The sequence below is a fragment of the Mustela erminea genome, chromosome 9 (assembly GCF_009829155.1).
Source record: "Mustela erminea isolate mMusErm1 chromosome 9, mMusErm1.Pri, whole genome shotgun sequence".
NCBI lineage: Eukaryota > Metazoa > Chordata > Mammalia > Carnivora > Mustelidae > Mustela > Mustela erminea.
In genome coordinates this window covers 49,382,787-49,405,804 of record NC_045622.1, presented here as the reverse complement: position 1 = coordinate 49,405,804, position 23,018 = coordinate 49,382,787, and the positions used below count along the sequence as shown (strand labels likewise).

General features: G+C 35.8%; 1 pseudogene; it reads right to left on the bottom strand.

Moving 5' to 3' along the window:
• Nucleotides 1-7,484: 7,484 nt before the first annotated feature.
• Nucleotides 7,485-7,826, bottom strand: LOC116599731 (annotated as a pseudogene).
• Between the last annotated feature and the right edge of the window lie 15,192 nt (nucleotides 7,827-23,018).

Sequence of the window (23,018 nt, the reverse complement as noted above, 5' to 3'; positions counted from 1 at the left end):
AGGGTTTATTCTTCTAAAAAATGTTGGGATACAACTTCTAACAAATCAAAATATACCCTAAATCTATCAGAGGGCTTTCTTCTAGTCTCTAGCCTGAGCAAATTCTCTCCACTTTCTTTTTCATTCTTTTCCTAACCAACTTATCTTATCAACTCCTTTTCTAGATTGTTGTTTAAATTTTCATCCTTAGAGTCATATTCCATCCTTTCACTGAGTTGACCCTTATTTTTGTATATGTATATAAGGTATTTTTCATTAAAATTTTGGGACCTAGTTTCTTCTAAGAGACCAAAATACACCCAAAATCAAGTGGGTGGCTCTCTTCTTTTCAACAGTCTAATACACACACACACACACACACACACACACACACATATATATATATATATATATTTAATTAAAAAAAATATTTTTAAGGGGCATCTGGGTGGCTGAGTGGGTTAAGCCTCTGCCTTCAACTCAGGTCATGAACTCAGATCAGGGATTGAGTCCCTCATTGGGCTCTCTTCTCAGCAGGGAGTCTGCTTTCCCTCCTCTCCACCCGCCTTTCTGTCTACTTCTGATCGCTCTCTCTAATAAATAAAATTTTTAAAAAACTGTAACTTCTTTCTACCCCCTTTCTTCTCCCCACAATTTGGGGTCTCTTCTGATTTGGTTAATGCGTATTTTTCAGGTGTCTCTGCCATCCTTTTACTATTTTATTCTCTTGTTCTTATAATCTTACCTGGATAAAATGACAAGGTGGAAAAACTCACCACAAAAAAAAGAACAAGAGGAAGCATCAAAGGCTAGGAACCTAATCAACATGGACATTGGTAACATATCAGATCTAGAGTTCAGAATAACAATTCTCAAGGTGCTAGATTGGTTTGAAAAAGACATAGAAGACATTAGAGAAACCCTATCTTGAGAAATAAAAGTCCTTTCTGGAGAAACAAAAGAACTAAAATCTAACCAAGTTGAAATAAGAAAACCTGTTAATAAGGCGCAATAAAAAATGGAGTCTCTTACTGCTAGGATAAATGAGGCAGAAGAGAGAATTAGTGATATAGAAGATGAAATGATGGAGAATAAAGAAGTTGAGCAAAAGAGAGACAAACAACTACTGGACCACGAGGGGAGAATTCAAGAGACAAGTGATACCATAAGATGAAACAATATTGGAATAATTGGGATTCCAGAAGAAGAAGAAAGAGAGACGGGGCCAGAAGGTATATTGGAGAGAATTTTTGTGGAAAATTTCCCTAAGATGGCAAAGGGAACAAACAACAAAATACAGGAGGCATAGAGAAGCCTCTTCAAAATCACTAAGAATAGGTCCATACTCCATCATCTAATAATAAAACTTAAAGTCCTACTGACAAAGCAAAAGTCCTGATAGCAGCCTGGGACAAAAAGTCTGTAACATAGAATGATAAAAATATTAGAATGGCAGCAGACCTATCCACAGAGACCTGGCAGGCCAGAAAGAACTGGCATGATATAGTCAGACCACTAAATGAGAAAAACATGCAGCCAAGAATACTATATCCAGCTAGGCTATCATTGAAAATAGAAGGAGAGATAAAAAGCTTCCAGGACAAACAAAAACTAAAGAATTTGTAAACACCAAACCAGCTCTACAGGAAATAATGAAAGGGGTCTTCTAAGCAAAAAAGGAGCCTAAAAGTAATAGACCAGAAAGGAAAAGAGCCAATGCACAGTAACAGTCACCTTACAGGCAATACAATGGCACTGAATTCATATCTCTCAATAGTTATGCTGAATGTAAATGGGCTAAATGCCCCAATAAAAAGACACAGGGTATCAGAATGGATAAAAACACAAAAGCCATCAATATGCTGTGTACAACTCATTTTAGACCCAAACACACCTCCAGATTTAAAGGGAGGGGGTAGAAAACAATTTACCATGCAAATGGACATCAAAAGAAATGTGGTGTGGCAATCTTTATATCAGATAAATTAGATTTTAAGCCAAAGAGTATAGTAACAGATGAGGAAGGACACTATCAGACTCAAAAGGTCTGTCCAACAAGAAGATCTAAAAATTTTAAATGGCTATGCCCCTAATATGGGAGCAGCCAACTATATAAACCAATTAATAATAAAATCAAAGAAACACATCGACAATAATTAACAGTAGGGGACTTTAACACCCCCCCCCCCCCGTGAAATGGACAGATCATCTGAGCAAAAGATCAACAAGGAAATAAATGCCTCAAATGACACACTGGACCTGATGGACATCACGGATATTATATTCAGAACATTCCATCCCAAAGCAACAGAATACACATTCTTCTCTAGTGCACATGGAATATTCTCTAGAAAAGATCACATCCTGGGTCACAAATCAGGTCTCAACTGGTACCAAAAGATTGGGATCATTCCTTGCACATTTTCAGATCACAAGGTTCTGAAGCTAGAACTCAATCACAAGAGGAAGTTTGGAAACAACCCAAATACATGTAGGCTAAAGAGCATCCTACTAAAGAATGAATGGGTCAACAAGAAATTAAAGAAGAATTGAAAAAATCATGGAAACAAATGATAATGAAAACACAACGGTTCAAAATCTGTGGGACACAGCAAAGGCAATCCTGAGAGGAAAGAATATAGTGAAACAAGCTTTTCTCAAGAAACAAGAAAGGTCTCATGGACACAACCTAACCCTACACCTAAAGGAGTTGGAGAAAGAACAGCAAAGAAATCCTAAACCCAGCAGGAGGGAAGAAATAATAAAGATCAGAGCAGACAACACGTATGGAACTAGAGCGTATCATGCTTAGCGAAATAGGTCAAGCAGAGAAAGACAACTATCATATGATCTCCCTGATATGAGGAAGTGGTGATGCAACATGGGGGCTTAAGTGGGTAGAAGAAGAATCAATGAAACAAGATGGAATTGGGAGAGAGACAAACCATAAGTAACCCTTAATCTCACAAAACAAACTGAGGGTTGCTGGGGGGAGGGGGGTTGGGAGAAGGGGGTCGGATTATGGACATTGGGGAGGGTATGTGCTTTGGTGAGTGCTGTGAAGTGTGTAAACCTGGTGATTCACAGACCTGTACCCCTGGGGATAAAAATATATGTTTATAAAAAATAAAAAATTAAAATATATATATATATAAAAAAAAAAGATCAGAGCAGAAATCAATGAAACAGAAACCAAACCAACCAACCAAACAACAACAACAACAACAACAACAAAAAAAAAAAAAACAATAAAACAATTCAATGAAACGAGTTGATGGTTCTTTGAAAGAATTAATAAGATTGATAAACCCCTGGACAGACTTCTCAAAAAGAAAAGAGGAAGGACCCAAAGAAATAAAATCATAAATGAAAGAGGAGAGATCACAACCAACAACAAAGAGATACAAACAATTATAAGATCATATTATAAGCAAGTTTGACCAGCAAGTTTGACAATCTGGAAGAAATGGATGCATTCCTAGAGACATATAAACTACCAAAACTGAACCAGGAATAAATAGAATATCTGGACAGACCCATAACCAGGAAGGAAATTGAAGCAGTCATCAAAAATCTCCCAAGAAACAAGAGCCCAGGGAGAGACGGCTTCCTAGGGGAATTCTACCAAACATTTAAAGAAAAATTAATTCCTGTACTCCTGAAACTGTTCCAAAAAATAGAAATGGAAGGAAAACTTCTGTACTCATTTTAGTAGGCCAGCATTACCTTGATCCCAAAAGCAGACAAAGACCCCATCAAAAAAGAGAATTACAGACCAATATTTTTGATGAACACAGATGCAAAAATTCTCACCAAAATACTAGCCAATAGGATCCAACAGTACATTAAAAGGATTATTCACCACGACCAAGTGGGATTTATTCCAGGGGTGCAAGGATGGTTCAACATCCACAAATCAATCAATGTGATATAATACATTAATAAAAGAATAAGAACCATATGATACTCTCAATAGATGCTGAAAAAGGATTTGACAAATTACAGCATCGTTTCTTGATCAAAACTCTTCTATGTGTAGAGAGAGAGGGTGCATACCTCAATATCATCAAAGCCATCTATAAAAAACCCACAGTGATTATCATTCTTAATGGAGAAAACCTGAGAGCCCTTTCACTAATGTCACAAACATGACAGGGATGTCTGTTATCATCACTGCTCTTCAAATAGTACTAGAATTCCTAGCCTGACCAATCAGAAAACAAAAAGAAATTAAAGGCATCCAAATCAGGGAAGAAGTCAAATTTCACTCTTTGCAGATGATATGATACTTTATGTGGAAAACCCAAAAGATTCCACTCCAAAACTTCTAGAACTCATATAGGAATTCAGTCAAGTGTCAGGATATAAAATCAATGCACAGAAAACGGTTGCATTTCTATACACCAACAAGACAGAAGAAAGAGAAATTAAGGAGTTAATCCCATTTATAATTGCACCCAAAACCATAAGATACTTAGGAAAAACCTAACCAAAGAGGCAAAGAGTCTGTACTCAAGAAAACTTTAAGCTCTTGAAACACTGAGGAAGACACAAAGAAATGGAAAAATGTTCCATGTTCATGGATTAGAAGAACAAAGAGTGTGAAAATGTCTATGCTGCCTAAAGCAATCTACATGTTTAATGCAGTCCCTATCAAAATACCTTCCATTTTTTTTCAAAGAAATGGAACAAATGATCCTCAAATTTATATGGAACCAGAAAAGACCCAGAATAGCCAGAGGAATTTTGAAAAAGAAAGCCAAAGTTGGTGGCATCACAATTCCAGACGTAAGCTCTGTTACAGAGCTGTCATCATCAAGACAGTATGGTACTAGAACAAAAACAGATACATAGATCAATGGAACAAAATAAAGAGCCCAGAAATAGATCCTCAACTCTATGGTCAACTAATCTTCAACAAAGCAGGAAGGAATGTCCAATGGTAAAAAGGCAGTCTCTTCAAAAATGGCGTTGGGAAAATTGGACAGCCACATGCTGAAAAATGAAACTGGACCATTTCCTATACCACACACAAAAATAGCCTCAAGATGGATGAAGGACCTCAATGTGAGAAAGGAATCTATCAAAACTCTTGAGGAGAACACGGGCAGCAACCTCTCCAACCTTACCCACAGCAACTTCTTCCTAGAAACTTTGCCAAAGGCAGGGGAAGCAAGAGAAAAAATGAACTACTGGGACTTCACCAAGGTCAAAAGCTTCTGCACAGCAAAGGAAACAGTTAAAAAACAAAACAAAACAAAACAAAAAAAAAGAACACTGACAGAATGGAAGAAGATATTTGCAAATGGCATTATCAGATAAAGAGCGAGTATCTGAAATCTATAAAGAACTTATCAAACTCAACACCCAAGGAACAAAAAATCCAATCAAGAAATGGGCAGAGGGCATTAACAGACATTTCTGCAAAGAAAACATCTAGATGGCCAACAGACACATGAAAAAGTGCTTCACATCACTTGGCATTAGGGAAATACAAATCAAAACCACAATAAGATACCACCTTACACCAGTCAGAATGGCTAAAATTAACAAGCAGGAAATGACATATGCTGGCAAGGATGCGGAGAAAGGGGAACCCTCCTACACTGCTGGTGAGAATGCAAGCTGGTGCAACCACTCTGGAAAACAGCATGGAGGTTCCTCAAAAAGTTGAAAATAGAGCCACCCCATGACCCAGCAATCACACTACTGGGTATTTACCCTTAAGATACAAATGTAGTGATCTGAAAGGTCACATGCACCCAAAGGTTTACAGCAGCAATGTCCACAATAACCAAACTATGGAAAGAACCTAGATGTTCATTATTAACAGGTGAATGGATAAAGAAAATGTGGTATACACATACAATGGAATACTACACAGCCATCAAAAGAAAAGAAATCTTGCCTTTTGAGTGACATGGATGGAACTAGAGGGTATAATACTGAGTGAAATAACTCAATTAGAGAAAGACAATTATCATATGATCTTCCTGATATGAAGAATTTGAGAGGCAACGTGGGGGGCTGCAGGGGTAATGAAGGAAAAAATGAACCAAGATGGGATCAGGAGGGAGATAAACCATAAGAGACTCTGAATCTCACACAAAAAACTAAGGGTTGCTGGGGGAGGGAGTAGGGAGAAGGTGGTTGTGTTATGGACATTGGGGAGGGTATGGGCTATGGTGAGTGCTGTGAAGTGTGTAAACCTGGCAATTCATAGACCTGTACCCCTGGGGCTAATAATACATTATATGTTAATAAAAAATAAAAAATTTAAAAAAAATTTTGATAAAGATGACAACCAGCCTTCTTATTGTCCAGTCTAACTCAGTTCCTTTAAGGGTGTGTTTTCTCACCCTAAAGAAATATAATAAATAAATAAGACAAATATCATATCAATCATTCATTGACTTCATTCTGATCCACTAGCTTTGTCTCCCTAGAATTATCCCTTACTTCTTTTTTGACCATCTCCTTTCTTATTGATTTTCATCCAACTTAACCTCAGCCTAAAGTGCTCTTCATCAGCTACCCTGAAAATTGCTTTCACCTCTATTCCAGAGTGACCCTGTAATGTGCATTTCAAAAGGGCATCTAGTGCCTGGACTCTGTCTTTCTCTATACTGAGACATGGCTGGCCAGTCTACCCTCAAAATGAGATGAGGATTTTGCATCATCACCACCTGGATACTGGTCCTAATTAAAAAGAAAAATGGAATGGGAAGAAATCAGAGAAGGAGACAAACCATGAGAGACTCTGGGTTCAGGGAAACAAACTGAAGATTACAGAAGGGAAGAGGGTGGGGGGATGGGGTAAACAGGTGATGGGTATTAAGGAGGGCACATGTTTTGATGAGCACTGGGTGTTATATGCAACTAATAAATCACGGGACACTACATCTAAAACTAATGATGTACAATATGTTGGCTAACTGAACATGATAAAAATTTTTTAAAAAAGGAAAGAAAATGGAATAATGAATGAAGGAGGTAGCTCAAGTCAGCAGCAGGTAGGGAAACTCTTTGGCAGTGTACCCTTAAAGACAGCAAAGAGCTTAAACCATATCATGGGGACATGGTAGTGTAGAAGTATAGAGAGCCAATGAGATACTATGTCCTGCAACTAAGAGTACTGTCCTAGATACTAAAGAAAATAGAAGAAAAATAAAAGCTGGTTGAGTGTATTAGTTTCCTGTTTAAGAATACTGAAGGCAGTATATTAATAAATATCTCCTCAATAATCCATTATGAGGATGCATCACAATAAAACAAAGACATCTGAGTCTTTATTAGGATCAACTGTAAAGATTTTTATATAGCTTACTTCTTAGATTCACATTTAAGATGATGGGGTCGATAGAAAGCCTAGGCAAATATTTCAAATTGTATTAAGTATTATGTTTGTTTTTATTTGTTTTAATGTGGTTCACATATTTATTATTTTGGAGGTGGGAAGCAGGTACTCAGGAGCTCTTGGTGGGGCAGCCCTAACCTCTTCCCCATCACAGGCTTCTGGCTGTGTAGCTGGCTCTGTGAATGGCAGCCATGCACAGATCTGGGCTATACTTCTTCTTGAAGTTCGTGTGCCTGATGCTGCTGAGGATAGCCTGGGCATTCTTGCTGATGGTGGTCCACAGGTAGGAGGTAGCAGGGTTTGCTGGCCAAATCTCCAATTCATGACCACCACTACACATTTGCCACAGGCTGCAAGCTCCATGCTCATGGTCTTGCAGCGAATCAACCCATCGTGGCAGAAGTTATAAGCCTTCAGGTTATTGGGTTCTGTGCTGTATGTCTTGCTTGTTCCTCTTGATCAGGAAGCTGGAGCAGTTCTGCATGTTCATCTATCCACTACAGGTGGGAGGGCATCATGGCAGCTCATCTCACTATGGCAGCGGAGATGGAAAGAGCTGTTTATTTTTGAGCTGGCATTTAGGGATTGTGATGGACCAAGCATTGTGATAATCACCTCTGTGTATCATACTGTGCGATCATCGTAACAAATCCAAAAAGTTGGTTTACCGTTTCCATTTTATAAATGAGAAAACTAAAGAATCAAAACATGAAATAACATTACCCAATTAGTAAACACTGATATCCTGATTCAGTTATACATCTGTTTCACCATAAACCTGAGCTTTAAACACCTTTGATATAGAAACTATATATATATATATATATATATATATATATTTTTTTTTTTTTTTAATACAAATGGCATACTGGATCCACTGCCACCATAATCTCAGCTTTAATAAAAAAATAATTTGGGGTCTTTTTTTCTTTTCATATCTTTTAAGGCAGATTGTGTGATTCACAAAGTATCATAATAATTTTTACTGTATTTACTGTTTCATCTTTTCATTTGAAAACATACATTCTAGAGAAAATGGATGAATTTTCTCATTAAGAGAGCTCTTGCATGCTTTCAAAATTTTGCTACTATTGTAAAAGGACTGTTCTAATTTCAATGAACAAATGTAAGGACTGATGGCAAATCACTAATGGAAACTTGTATCAGGCACTCAGTTAAGTCATTAAGACCTAAAATATATTGAAAAGTGTTACTCTGGAAAACATAATTATCCAAAATCATGCACAGCTACAACAAATATTGTAGCTTAACTGCATACTAGGAAAGAGAGTCAAGATATTAAGAAACACATCAGGTTCAGAGATCTATAATTACTCTTGTCAACGGATATGGCAGGACAGATTCCTATTTAAACGTGCATGAGACTTTTCCCTCATTTACTGTACCAGTACAGAGCATGTCGGAGACCCAAGGGATCTAAACCCATGACAGTGGTTTTATAGTCAAGTTCATGCTCATTGCATGCCCTGACTAGTGCTTGTGGCATTAAATATTTAACTGTGACCATGATGTTGTTGAGAAAGCAGCAGCTTTTAGTGTATCTTTTATACACACTATTGAAGAATAAATATAAAATTAAAAACTCTCTAAGATTCAAGGTAGAATAAATAGTCAGGGGACAACATATCTGTGTTTAATTCCTGTAAATGAATTATATTAGAAAGATTTCTTTTTCTTTTTTTTTTTTTAAGATTTTATTTATTTATTTGACAGAGAGAGATCACAAGTAGGCAGAGAGGCAGGCAGAGAGAGAGAGAGAGGAGGAAGCAGGCTCCCTGCTGAGCAGAGAGCCCGATGTGGGACTCGATCCCAGGACCCTGAGATCATGACCTGAGCCGAAGGCAGCGGCTTAACCCACTGAGCCACCCAGGCGCCCTAGAAATATTTCTTAATATACGTATACATCATAGTCTATAGTACTGGAGTCAAATGGGAAGAATTATAAACAATAATTCCATCATTTAAATTTAACATGCAAATACAATGTGGATAAGAAAGTATGTTTCTAAACCTTGAAAGAGTACTGAAGAAGGTAAATCACTTTGGAAGCTAAGAGATTAATTAAATTATCTTTTTTTTTTTTTAAAGATTTTATATGTTTGAGAGAGAAAGCAGAGTGTGAAAGATAGAGAGCATATGTGGTGGGGTGAAAGGGCAGAGGAAGAAGAAGCAGGCTCTGCCCCACCACCCCCAAGCAGGAAGACTGATGTGAGGCTCAATTCCAGGACCCTGGGATCATGACCTGAGCCAAAGGCAGATGCTTAACAGACTGAGTCACCCAAGCACTCTACATTATTACCTTTCATTAATATTTAAAACAGAGGAAACTGGAGTACATCAATGAAAATGGAGATCTCTACTTTTAGCCAACAAATGGGTGAACTGTGGAGTTTCATTTTGATCAGACTTACTCTTCATTATTTGCCTTTAGAAAAAACAAGTTTTTAAAACAGAATACAGAATGAAGTTAATTTTTAGTCTTGCTCATATACCTTCTACTAGTTATAGTTCTTTTTAAAGAAGTTTCGGTTATTAACCGTAATTTAGCAGCATGCCACTGTAGGTTGTGATATGCATATGCATGCATATGGCATTATATTTATGTAATTAATGGAATAAAGTTAGTAGAAAAGGAAAAGTGTTTATTAGAATAATACAAATGATACAAAGAAGAGATATTTGTTTTCTTTATCATCCTCAATCTCTTGAGTCCAAGTAATTTCTAATCTGCACAGTGTCACATAGGTAGAATATGATCTATTCTACAACATGTTTTAAAATAGTGGACAGTAAAATAAATAAACAAAAATATCATTAGTAGATAAAAGTCTAGGATTTACTGGATCTAGTTTAATGGACTCTAATATCCTGTGTAAAAAGCACCCTGGTTCAAAGGAAATCAGAATAATTTTAGATACCTGTTACTCTAAGGGCCAATTTTACACCATTTTCATTTTACTTAAGTCACCAAGCATTAATTTTCTTCATATTTTAGTGATGTCTAACACTATACCATATACTTACTGCTCTACTTGTTGATTATCTTCTCCACTAGAAGGAAAATTTCATTCAAAACTTTTGTCTCTTAACCTTCGTATATAGAGGCTTTTGAAGATTACTTCACTTTTATAGTATGTGAAAAATGAACCCTCTCATGCCTCCCATGCAAACAACAAGCAGTAATTATTGTTTTTCTCTGGGTAAATCAATCCATAGCTCTCTGGACCCATGGGGAGTAAGGGAATAGTGAGCATTTAGAAAGTGTAGAGAAGTTTTCAGAGAGTAGCCATGTCCACAATTCTGTCTTTTCTCGTTCAAAGTTATTCTTTTTCCTTTTCTATCACACTCTCTTCATAATGTCCTATCCACTCGCTGATTTATACCCTAGTCATACTGAAGTTCTTCCACTTCCTACAATATATCATATGCCTCACTTTTCTCTGGTCCTTTGCATCTAACCTCCATCTGTCAGGATTAGTGTTTGCTTCATCACCCACTGTTCATTTGGTTACTTCTTACTCATTCTTAAAGTCAGCCTGGTGTCACCTCTTTTGAGAAGACTTTTCTGAGTCTCTGAATCTGTGTTTGTTGTTCCTGTTACATGATCTCATATTATCATGGATTTCCCACCCCACATTTACCACTCCCACCACCACGTCAGTTGTAACTGTTTTAAACTTTGACTTCTTCGACAGAGCAGAAGCTCACCTAAAGGTAGAACCCATGACATGTTTCTTCATCATTGTGTCTCTGTTTATTTATTAGGTCCCTAATATAAATATAAGTATATATTTATGTGTATATGTCATGTATAATGGTAAGGGATTTGCAGTTTCTCCACTGATAAATGGCAATATCACTTGTCATAGAAAATATTATCACTAATATTACAAACTATATAGAACACAAATTCTCTTCAAAATAATTTGCTTATAAAGAAAATAAATCTATTCATGAAAAACTCCCACTTTATTCCAGGCACTTGAGAGGCCAGGTTTTGGTCACCTAGAGAAAAAACTTGGGTATAGAGTTCAGCATGATCACTTTAGATCCACAGACTGAGCTGATGCTCTGAGTTTTCATGACACAAGCTCTATGATATAAATTGCTGGTGGCTATTACAGATTTTCACTGAAAGGAGACAAAATGTGTGCCATGGCTGGAATAATCTGAAATAGCAATAGGAAGATTCTAACATGTATTTTTGTTATAATAATGACTCAATATGTGTCCAAATGATTACTCTATTTTCTTGCAGGGACATTTAATTATTCTATAAAATACCCTCCACCATCCTATCACTACCACTTCGTTTTTACTTATCAGCATTTGTACGGTTGGTTCTATGACTCTCAGCAGCCCCTTTCCTTCCTACATGGGGTTCTTAAGTCTGTGCTGCTGTATAACTTGAAGTTCCACAGCATCCCCTTACTGTGAGAAATATCTGAAGGATAAATGTGCCCTTGTATCACTTATCACACCTTATGTACAGGGAAACTGGTTTATGTAATGACTGAGGAGATCTGAATCACAATGCCATACAACTGTGACAGTAATTACATATAAAGTAATAGGCAACTTCAGGTACAATATAAGGTATATGACCTGATATATATGAATTATGATATGAAGACCAGGGCATGAGCCAAGGTTTTCCGTTTTAGTGATCATTAACTGTGTTTTGACCTATTATATCACTTTTATATATAACCAATCTCTGAAACACAGGATCCTGACCCAGGAGAATCAGTGAATAAGCTGTGACTGATCTGTGATGAGGAAGGTATCCTTCTGGTCTGAGGTAGAAACCAATGTGAAAGGGAGCACTTGAATACCTACGAAGTGCCATATACTGAGATTCTTTCTGATATGCATTATTGACACAAGCCTGAGAGGTAGGTCCTACCATCCCAGTTTTATACATGTGGAAACTGAGGTCTAAGTTAAGTCACAGAACAACCAGGGAAGGAATCTAGAAACTGAATTCAGTTATCCTGGAATTCAAAGTCTAAGCAAGTAAGGATCAATAGTGCTGCCAAAGCTATAGTTATGATTCAAAGATCTCTAAATTCAGTATCTGTAGGGGTGCCCTCAAAACAGCTGATGAAAGTGAAAGATATTCTTCCTTGAAAATAAAAATATTCAGTTTTATATGTTTTTTAGGAGAATTCATGGACTCTGAAATTTATCAACAGACAGCTGGATCTCAAAATAATCCACAGGGAAGAAACCCAATCTTATTAGACTTATTAGACTTTGCTTTCACCTTGATACATAAGATCCCTGCCAGGCACAGAATTAGTGATAAACAGTTGAATGGAATAAATGAATTACAGAATGAATGAATAAAAATTTCTTGTACACTAATTGTTGTTAATTCACATTAAGCCTGTGTGGGTGCTTGGCCTGAGTGTCACTGTACCTCAGGTTCTAATATTTATTGAACGTCTACTAAATTTCAGATCCTTATTCATCAGTCTATGGGAATTATTTAATTTAATCCTTACTATGGTCTTCAGTTACAGACATACCTCATTTTACTGCATTTGGCTTTATTGTACTTTGTAGACATTGCCTTTTTTTACAAAGCAAATATTTGCAGCAACTCTGCATTCAGCACATCTGTCAGCACCATTTTTTTTTTTTAAACAATGTCCACTTAGTGTCTCTATGTCACATTTTGGTAATTATTGCAATATTTCAAACTTTCTCATTATTATTTTATTTGATGATCTAATATCACCTATTATTGATGTTACTATTAAAATGTGTTGGGGCTCCAAAAACAATACCCATAAAAGCCAACAAACTTCACTGTAAATGTTGTTTATATTCTTTTTTTTTTCTTTTTCTTTTTCTTTTTGTTGTGTGTGTTCTGATTGCTCCACCAACCAGTTGCTCTGCTTTTTCTTTCCCTCTTCTTGGGCCTTCCTATTCCCTGAGACACAACATTTTGAAATTAAGCCAATTAATAACCCTACAATGACCTCCAAGAGTTCAAGTGAAAGGAAGAGTCACACCTCCCTCACTTTAATCAAAAGCTAGAAATGATTAAGCTTATTGAGGAAGGCATACTAAAGATAAGTCAAAAGCTAGGCCTTTTCACCCAACAGCCATGCTGTAAAAGCAAAGAAAAAGTCCTTGAAGGAAATTAAAACTGAAAGTGCTAATCCAGTGAACACATGAATGATATATTGCTGATATAGAGAATATTTTTGTGGTATGGATAGAAGATCAAACTAGCCACAATATTACTTTAAGCCAAAGCCTAATTCCCCAGAGCTTGGTCCTAACTCTCAATTCTATGAAGGCTGAGAGAAGTGAGGAAACTGCAAAAGAAAAGTCTCAAGCTAGCAAAGAAGTTGGTTCCTGCAGTTTAAGGAAAGAAGCTATCTCTATAACATAAAAGTGAAAGGTCCAACAGCAAGTGCTTATATAGAAGTTACAGCAAGTTACCCAGATCTAGCTAGGAAAATGTATGAACGTGGGATCCTCAACAACAGATTCTCAATGTAGCTCTAACTGCTTTATATGGAAAAAGATGTCATCTAAAACTTTTATAGCTAGAGAGGAGAAGTGAATACCTAGCTTCAAAGCTTCAAAGGACAGCCTGACTCTCTTGTTAGGGACTCACATATCTGGTGACTTGAAGCTGAAGCTGAAGCTCATTTACTGGTTGGGAAATCCTAGGGCCCTGAAGAATTAAGCTAAATCTACACTACCCCTGTTCTATAAAGTCCTGGATGACAGCATATCTGTTTATAACACAACTGCCTACATATTTTAAGCCCACTGTTAAGACCTACTGCTCAAAACAAGCAATAACTCCTTTCAAAAATATTATTGGTCATTGACAATGCACCTAGTCACCCGAGAGCGCTAATGGAGATGTACAAAGGAGGAGATTTTTTTTTTCATGCCTGCTAATAAAACATCCATAATACAACCCATGGATCAAGGAATAATTTTGAATTTCAAGCCTTAATGTTCAAGAAATATACTTCATAAGGCTATAGGCACCTTAGATAGCCATTCCTCTTAAAGAGATAGGCAAAATAAATTGGAAGCCTTCTGGAAAGGATTCATCATTCAAGATGTCATGATAACATACATGGTTCATGGGAAAGGTCAAAATATCAACATGAATAGGTGTTTGGAATAAGTTGATTCCAGGCCTCATGAGGAGTACAACACTCAAGTGGGGGCAATAACTGTATATGTGGTAGAAATGGCAAAAGAACTGGATTTACAAATGGAGCCTGAAGATGTGATTAAACTGCCACAATCTCCGGATAAATCTTGAACAGACAAGGAGTTGTTTCTTAAGGATGAGCAAAAAAAAAAAAAAAAAAAAAGTGGTTTCTTTCTTTTCATTTAAAGATTTCAGTTATTTACTTGACAGAGAGAGAGAGTGTGTGTATATAAGCAGTGGAAGAGGGAGAGGGAGAAGCATGCTCCCCACTGAGCAGGTAACTCGATGACATGGCACTCAATCCAAGGACCCTGGGATCATGACCTGAGCTAAAGGCAGATACTTAACCAACTGAGCCACCCAGGCACCCTGAAAGTGGTTTCTTGAGGCGGAATCTACTCCTGGTGAAGAAGCCATGAAGATGGTTGAAATAACAACAAAGATTTAGAATATTAATTAAATTAGTTGATAAGGCAGCAGCAGGGTTTGAGAGGATTGACACTAATTTGGAATAAAGATCTACTGTGGGCAATATGCCACTCTACCCTTCAGCAACTTATCTGACCAGTCAGCAGTCATCAATATCAAGGCAAGACTACCAGCAAAAAGACTATGACTGACTAAAAGTTCCAATGATGGTAAGCATTATTTTAGTAATAAAGTATTTTGTAATTAAGGTATAAATGTTGATTTTGTAGACACAATGCTATTGCACAATTAACAGACTATGGTATAGTATGAACATAACTTTCATATGTACTGTGAAAACAAACAAATGATCTGCTTTGTTGTAATATTCACTTTATTGTAGTGATCTGGAACTGAACCAGCAATATCTCCAAGGTATGACTATATATAATCTTACATCCAGACAGGAAAACAGTGCCTAACACAAAGGGAACAAAATACAAGTCACAGGAGAAATGTGGTAGATATGTTCAGTAATGCTAACATTTATTAAATGCTTGTTATGTTCAATGCACATATCCAAATGCTTTACATATATTATCCCACCTTAATCCTCATAACCCTATGAAGCAAGTAGTCATAGGAAATTTCTAGTTATCAAGTTATAAATACATAACTGAGATTTAGAGCAAATAAAAGGTTTTGACAAAGGTCAAAAAGCTATTAAGAAATGGGGACGATATTTGAATCTGGGACTTTCTGACCTTAAATCTCATAGAGAGTGAGACACAGAGAGAAAGTAGTTTGTCTGGAATCACGCAGCTACTATGTGACAAAGTAGGGAGATTAAGCCTGTCTTTCTTTCCACTACATCATTTCAATTCTACATACCATCATTTAATACTCCCAATTTAAGAAACATAACTTTCCAGCTACCCCTGATTTATCAGTTGTTGGCCACTAACTAGCTATAGTGTCTATACTTCATAAAATAGGAAGGGAAAGATGGATACTAATTTGGCTACAAAATCTGGTAGCTTCATTGATCTTATGAGGTTCCAAACATTTGGGGAAAAGGATGATCACACATCCATAAATGCTTAAGCCTGATGCTTATTTAGACTGAAGAACTTCCCATATCATTTACAGTCTCATCCTGGCTCAGTCCTGTAATGAAACTACAACTATATCCCGTAATAGCCATTTAGAGAAAGTATCAAAAGAGACAAATGTGGTTCCTAGCACTTTATTTTATGACATCTGATTAATTCTAACAGTCAATATAGAATGTTCAATTTTTAGCTACTTTCAGGCTCCTGATATTTTGATACTTAATTATACCACTTTAGTCCATGTTTGCTATCACCATAAACCAGCATCTATATATCAAATAGTAGGTTATATTCATCCCATTTAATAAATAAAGGTAAATTTAAAGATACAGCATAAAGAATGGCTTACAATAGTAAGACATGAATTTAAATCTTGTCTCCATTTATATGATACTTGTAGGAACTGCAGCAAAACACTATCTAATCTAAAAATCTCAGTTTTATCATCATTAAAACAGAAATAGTAAGACACATGTCTCATAATGTAATGGCTATTAAGATAAGATTATATAAAGTACTTGGAATAGGGCTTTCATACAAAAAGTGCTTAAAAATTGCTTATTTAAATACACTTCTTGTATGAATGACCCTTGAACAACATGGGTTTGAACAATGTAGGTCCATTTATATGCAAACATTTTCAATTAATGCATTGCAAAAAAATTTTGGAGATTTGTGATAATTTGACAAAACTTCAGACAAGCCACATAATCTAGAAATATTTTTTAAAAATAGAAAAAAGTTAGGTATGTCATGAGTGCACATGTGTTGTTACTAGTCTATTTTACCACTTACTACCATAAGAGATACACAAATTATAAGAAGTTAAAAGTCTATCAACACTTATGCACACAAAATAAACTGTATGTGGCAACTTTTATTGTTGAGAAAAATGTAAACAAATGTAAAGATGCAATATTAAACCACAACTGCATAAAATTAACTGTAGTACATACCATACTACTATAATAATTTTGTAGCCACCTCCTATTGCTATTGTGGTGAGCTTAAGTGTTACAATACCTGCTTAAAATGCTGCATGGCAATAATCATCTTTGCTTGAGCAGCTCCTATCTCCAGTAAATCCTGTATCACAATAAAAAGTGATCTCTTGAGGTTTTCAGTATTATTAGTTTTTCAGTATTAGTAGTTAAGTTTTTCCTATCTTTATCTGTAATATCCTAATCATAAAGGGACAATAGATAGCCTTGATAAAAATAGAACACAAGGGGCACCTGGGTGGCTCAGTTGATTAAGCATCATAAGACCGGAGCTGAAGGCAGATGCCTAACTGACTGAGGTATCCAGGTGCCCCTAAAAAAAACAGAATACAAAATATGCACAATTATCTCCACCCTGATACTATAAAAGCTACAACAGCAGGACTTATGCAAGGAATGTAGGCTTAGAAAAATAACATCTGACCATGAGAACAAAGTAAAAAAGCTACTAGTATGGACACATTAAAAATGAAAATCTGTTTCTCTTAAAACACAATGTTGTTCCATTCAATTTTCAAATGATATATCTAACAAAAGGTAAATATCCAAAATATATAAATAACTCATATAACTAAATATCCCCAAAATAATAATAATCTCATTAACATGGGCAGAGGACCTTAACATATTTTTTCCATAGAAGATATACAGATGGCTGACAAATGAAAAGATGCTCACATCACTCATTAACAGGGAAATGCAAATCAAAACCACAATGACATACCACCTCATGTGTCAGAAAGGTTAATATCAAAATGAGAAGAAATAACAAGTATTAGGGAAGATGTGGAGAAAAGGGAATCCTAGTGCTCAGGTGGGAATGTAAATTGGTGCAACCACTGTGGAACACAAGATGGAGGTTCCTCAAAAAGTTAAAAATAAAACTACTATATAATCCAGTAATTCTACTGCTGGTGATTACTGAAAGAAAACAAAAATACTAATTTGAAAAGATAGCTACAATCCTATATGTATTGTAGCTTCATTTATAATAAAAAAGTTACGGAAGCAACCTAAGTGTCCATTGATAGTTGAATGGATAAAGAAGATGTGGAGATACATATATACATATATATGGCACACACACACACAAGGAAATATTACTCATTTTTTTAATAAAAGAATGAAATCTTGCCATTTATGACAACATAGTTAGACCTAGAGGGTATCATGCTAAATGAAGTAAATCAGAGAAAGATAAATGACATGTGATTTAAATGTATAATGTTAGAAAAAGATGGACAGATAAATGAAATGAACAAATAAATGAAAAATAGAAACTAACTCATACATACCAAAAACAAACTAGTGGTTGCCAGAGGGGATGGGATTGGGGGGACGAGCCAAATAGGTAAAGGGGATTAAGAAGTACAAACTTCCAGTTATAAAATAAATAAGTCCCAGGATGAAAAATACAACATAGGGAATATACTCAGTAATACTGAAATAGTATTGTATGGTGACAAATGGTGACTACACTTATAGTAGTGAACAGTACATAATGTATAGAATCATTGATTCACTATGTTGTGTTCCTGAATCTAATATAATACTTTAATATAACATGGTATGTCAACTATACTGCAATTAAAAAACACCAATAAAAAGTTCAATATTATTACTTTAAATCTACCATAGTACTTTATTACTTAATGTTTAAAAACAATTGGGATAAAAAATTATACAGAAAGGAACTAAGAATCAGAAAAAATGCAAGTTGCATAAAATAACTCCCTTTAAGAAAGAAAGAACGAAAGAAAGAAAGAACGAAAGAAAGAAAGAAAGAAAGAAAGAAAAGCTGGCTGTAAATAACAGAGGATGTAAGCCCAAATAATATAATGGAAAGGGAAAGAAACTTAGTGTCCATCAACTTAAGTTAAAATCCTGGCAACCTTGGACAATTACTTCACTTAATCTCTCAGAGACTCATTTTTTTCTCATCAATAAAATGGAAATAAAAATAAAACAAAGATTCTTATTGTTGTCAGTCATATTTCCATATTTCCACACACTATAAATGGCATAAGCACTATGAAGAGCTGGTTTTGTACTCTAAGTGAAAAACCAACCAAAGTAGTATGCATTTTAGATTACCAAAAGTCCCTGTAACCAGCAAGTACAAAATAGGTATTTGTTGATTGGTTTAATATAGAACTTTAGAAACACTTTACAAAATAGCAAGTATATGCATAGAACTGGATCTTCAAAGCTCAGAGTCTCTTATGGAAGGGGCTCCTGCCTTGCAGTAGATTTATTTTTACCACCTTAGAGCCCTGGGTACAATACTTTGTTCATTTAACTCTTTTCAGCCAAATGCCTTCCTCTGTTTAAGGTTATGAGTATGAACTGTTAAGGTCAATTTGTGAAGGTTGGCAACAGCTGGACTTTACAATGGTGAATCAATAAGCACTACTATTTGTGTTTATTAACATTCATGAGAAAGTAACAACGAATGAATTCTATGGAAAATCAGGAGAGTTTCATCAACACTATAAATGCATTTTTGTGATTTTTTCAGTGCTTTTTTTCCATTTCAGTTAAATGTGATTTAGAAAATAGTAGTCCTAGAACTATTACTACTTCTGAATGTATCAAATTATTAGCTCTAGAATTTTTGCCACCATTTTAGTATTTTATTCTCTTGTTCATATATTCTTCTCTGGATAAAATGACAAGGCAAAAAAAAAAAAAAAACACAACACCAAAACACACACACACACACACACACACACACACACACAGAAGAGACAGTACCAACGGCTAGGGACCTAACTGATAAGGACATTGATTATATGTCAGATCTAGAGTTCAGAATGACTATTCACAAGGAGCTAGCTGGGCTCAAAAAAGGCATGGAAGAGATTAAAGAAACCCTGTCTGGAGAAATAAAATCATTTTCTGAAGAAATAAAAGAAGTAAATCTAACCAAGTTGAAATTTAAAAAGCCATTAATGAGGTGCAATCAAAATGGAGGCTCTCACTGCTTGGATAAATGAGGCAGAAGAGATAATTTGTTAAATAGAAGACCAAATAATGGAGAATAAAGAAGGTGAGCAAAAGAGAGACAAATAACTAATGGACCATGAGGGGAGAATTTGAGAGATGAGTGATACCATAAATGAAACAATATTAGAATAACTGGGACTCCAGATGGGAAGAGAGAGAGGGGCAAAAGGTATACTGGAGTGAATGATAGTAGAGACTTTCCCTAATATGGCAAAGGGAACAAGCATCAAAATCAGGAGGGGCAGAGAAGCTCCCTCAAAATCAGTAAGATTAGGTATGTACCCCATCATCTAATAGTAAAAATTACAAGTCTTAGAAACAAAGAGAAAATTCTGAAAGCAGCTCGGGACAAAAAGTCTGTAACACACAATGGTAGAAATATTAGACTGGCAGCAGACCTATCCACAGAGACATGGCAAGCCAGAAAAAACTGGCATGATATATTCAGACCACTAAATGAGAAAAACATGCAGCCAAGAATACTATATCCAGCTAGGCTACCATTGAAAATAGAAGGAGAGATAAAAAGCTTCCAGGACAAACAAAAATTAAAAGAATTTGCAAACACAAAACCAGCTCTACAAGAAATATTGAAAGGGGTCCTCTAAGAAAAGATAGTGCTTAAAAGTAGTAGACCAGAAAGGAACAGAGACAATGTACATTAACAGTCACCTTACAGGCAATACAATGGTACTAAATTCATGTCTTTCAATAGTTACCCTTAATGTAAATGGGCTAAATGCCCCAATCAAAAGACACAGGGTATCAGAATGGATAAAAATACAAAACCCCTCAATATGATGCATACAAGAAACTCATTTTAGACCCAAACACACCTTCAGATTTAAAGGGAGGGGGTGGAAAACAATTTACCATGCTAATGGACATCAAAAGAAACATGGTGTGGCAATCCTTATATGAGATAAATTAGTTTTTAAGCTAAAGACTATAATAAGAGATGAAGAAGGGCACTAGATCATACTCAAAGTGCCTGTCCAACAAGATCTAACACTTTTAAACATCTAAGCTCCTAACATTGGAGCAGCCAACTATATAAACCAATTAATAACAAAATCAAAAAACACATCAACAATAATACAATAATACAATAGTAATATTGTAATACAATAATACAATAATAGTACAATAATACAATAATAGACTTTAACACCCCCCCCCAAGGAAATGGACAGGTCATCTGAGCAAAAGATCAAAAAGGAAATAAATGCCTCAAATGACACACTGGACCTGATGGACATCACCGATATATTCAGAACATTCCATCCCAAAGCAACAGAATACGCATTCTTCTCTAGTGCACATGGAATATTCTCCAGAACAGATCACATCCTGGGTCACAAATCAGGTCTCAACTGGTACCAAAAGACTGGTGTCATTCCTTGTACATTTTCAGACTACAAAGTTCTGAAGCTAGAACTCAATCACAAGAGGAAGTTTGGAAAGAACCCAAATACATGTAGGCTAAAGAGCATCCTACTAAAGAATGAATGGGTCAACAAGAAATTAAAGAAGAAAAAATTAAAGAAATTAAATAAAGAAATTAAAGAATAAAAAATAATGGAAACAAATGATAATGAAAACACAAAAATCAAAATCTGTGGGACACAGCAAAGGCAATCCTGAGAAGAAAATATATAGTGATACAAGCTTTTCTCAAGAAACAAGAAAGATCTCATGGACACAACCTAACCCTACACCTAAAGGAGTTGGAGAAAGAACCGCAAAGGAAACCGAAACCCAGAAGAAGAAGAGAAATCATAAAGATCGGAGTAGAAATCAAAGAAATAGAAACCAAAAGAACAGTAGAACAGATCAACGAACCTAGGAGGTGGTTCCGTGAAAGAATTAGTAAGATTGGTAAACCCCTGGACAGACTTCTCAAAAAGAAAAGAGGAAGGACCCAAAGAAATAAAATCATGAATGAAAGAGGAGAGATCACAACCAATACCAAAGAGATACAAACAATTATAAGATCATATTATAAGCAAATATAAGGCAGCAAGTTTGACAATCTGGAAGAAATGGATCCATTCCTAGAGACATATAAACTACCAAAACTGAACCAGGAATAAACAGAAAATCCGAACAGACCCAAGATCAGGAAGGAGATTGAAGCAGTCACCAAAAATCTCCCAACAAATAAGAGCCCAGGGCCAGATGGCTTCCTAGGGGAATTCTACCAAACATTTAAAGAAAAATTAATTCCTATACTCCTGAAACTGTTCCAAAATAAAAATGGAAGGAAAGCTTCCAAACTCATTTTAGGAGGCCAGCATTACCTTGATCCCAACACCAGAAAAAGACCCCATCAAAAAAGAGAATTATAGACCAACATCGTTGATGAACACAGATGCAAAAATTCTCACTAAAATACTAGCCAACAGGATCCAACAGTACATTAAGAGGATTATTCACCATGAACAAGTGGGATTTATTCCTGGACTGCAAGTTTGGTTCAACATCTGCAAATCAATCAATGTGATACAATACATTAATAAAAGAAAGAACAAGAACCATATGATACTCTCAATAGATACTGAAAAAGCATTTGACAAAGTACAGCATCATTTCTTGATCAAAACTCTTCAAAGTGTAGGGATAGAGGGTACATACTTCAATATCATCAAAGCCATCTATGAAATCCCCACAGAGAACACCATTCTCAATGGGGAAAAACTGGGAGCTTTTTCCCTAAGGTCAGGAACACAGCAGGGATGTCCACTATCACCATTACTATTCAACATAGTACAACAGAACTCCTAGCCTCAGCAATCAGACAACAAAAAGAAATAAAAGGCCTCCAAATTGGCAAAGAAGAAGTCAAATTTCACTCTTTGCAGATGATATACTTCATGTGGAAAACCCAAGAGACTCCACTCTAAAACTGCTAGAACTCATACAGGAATTCAGTAAAGTGTCAG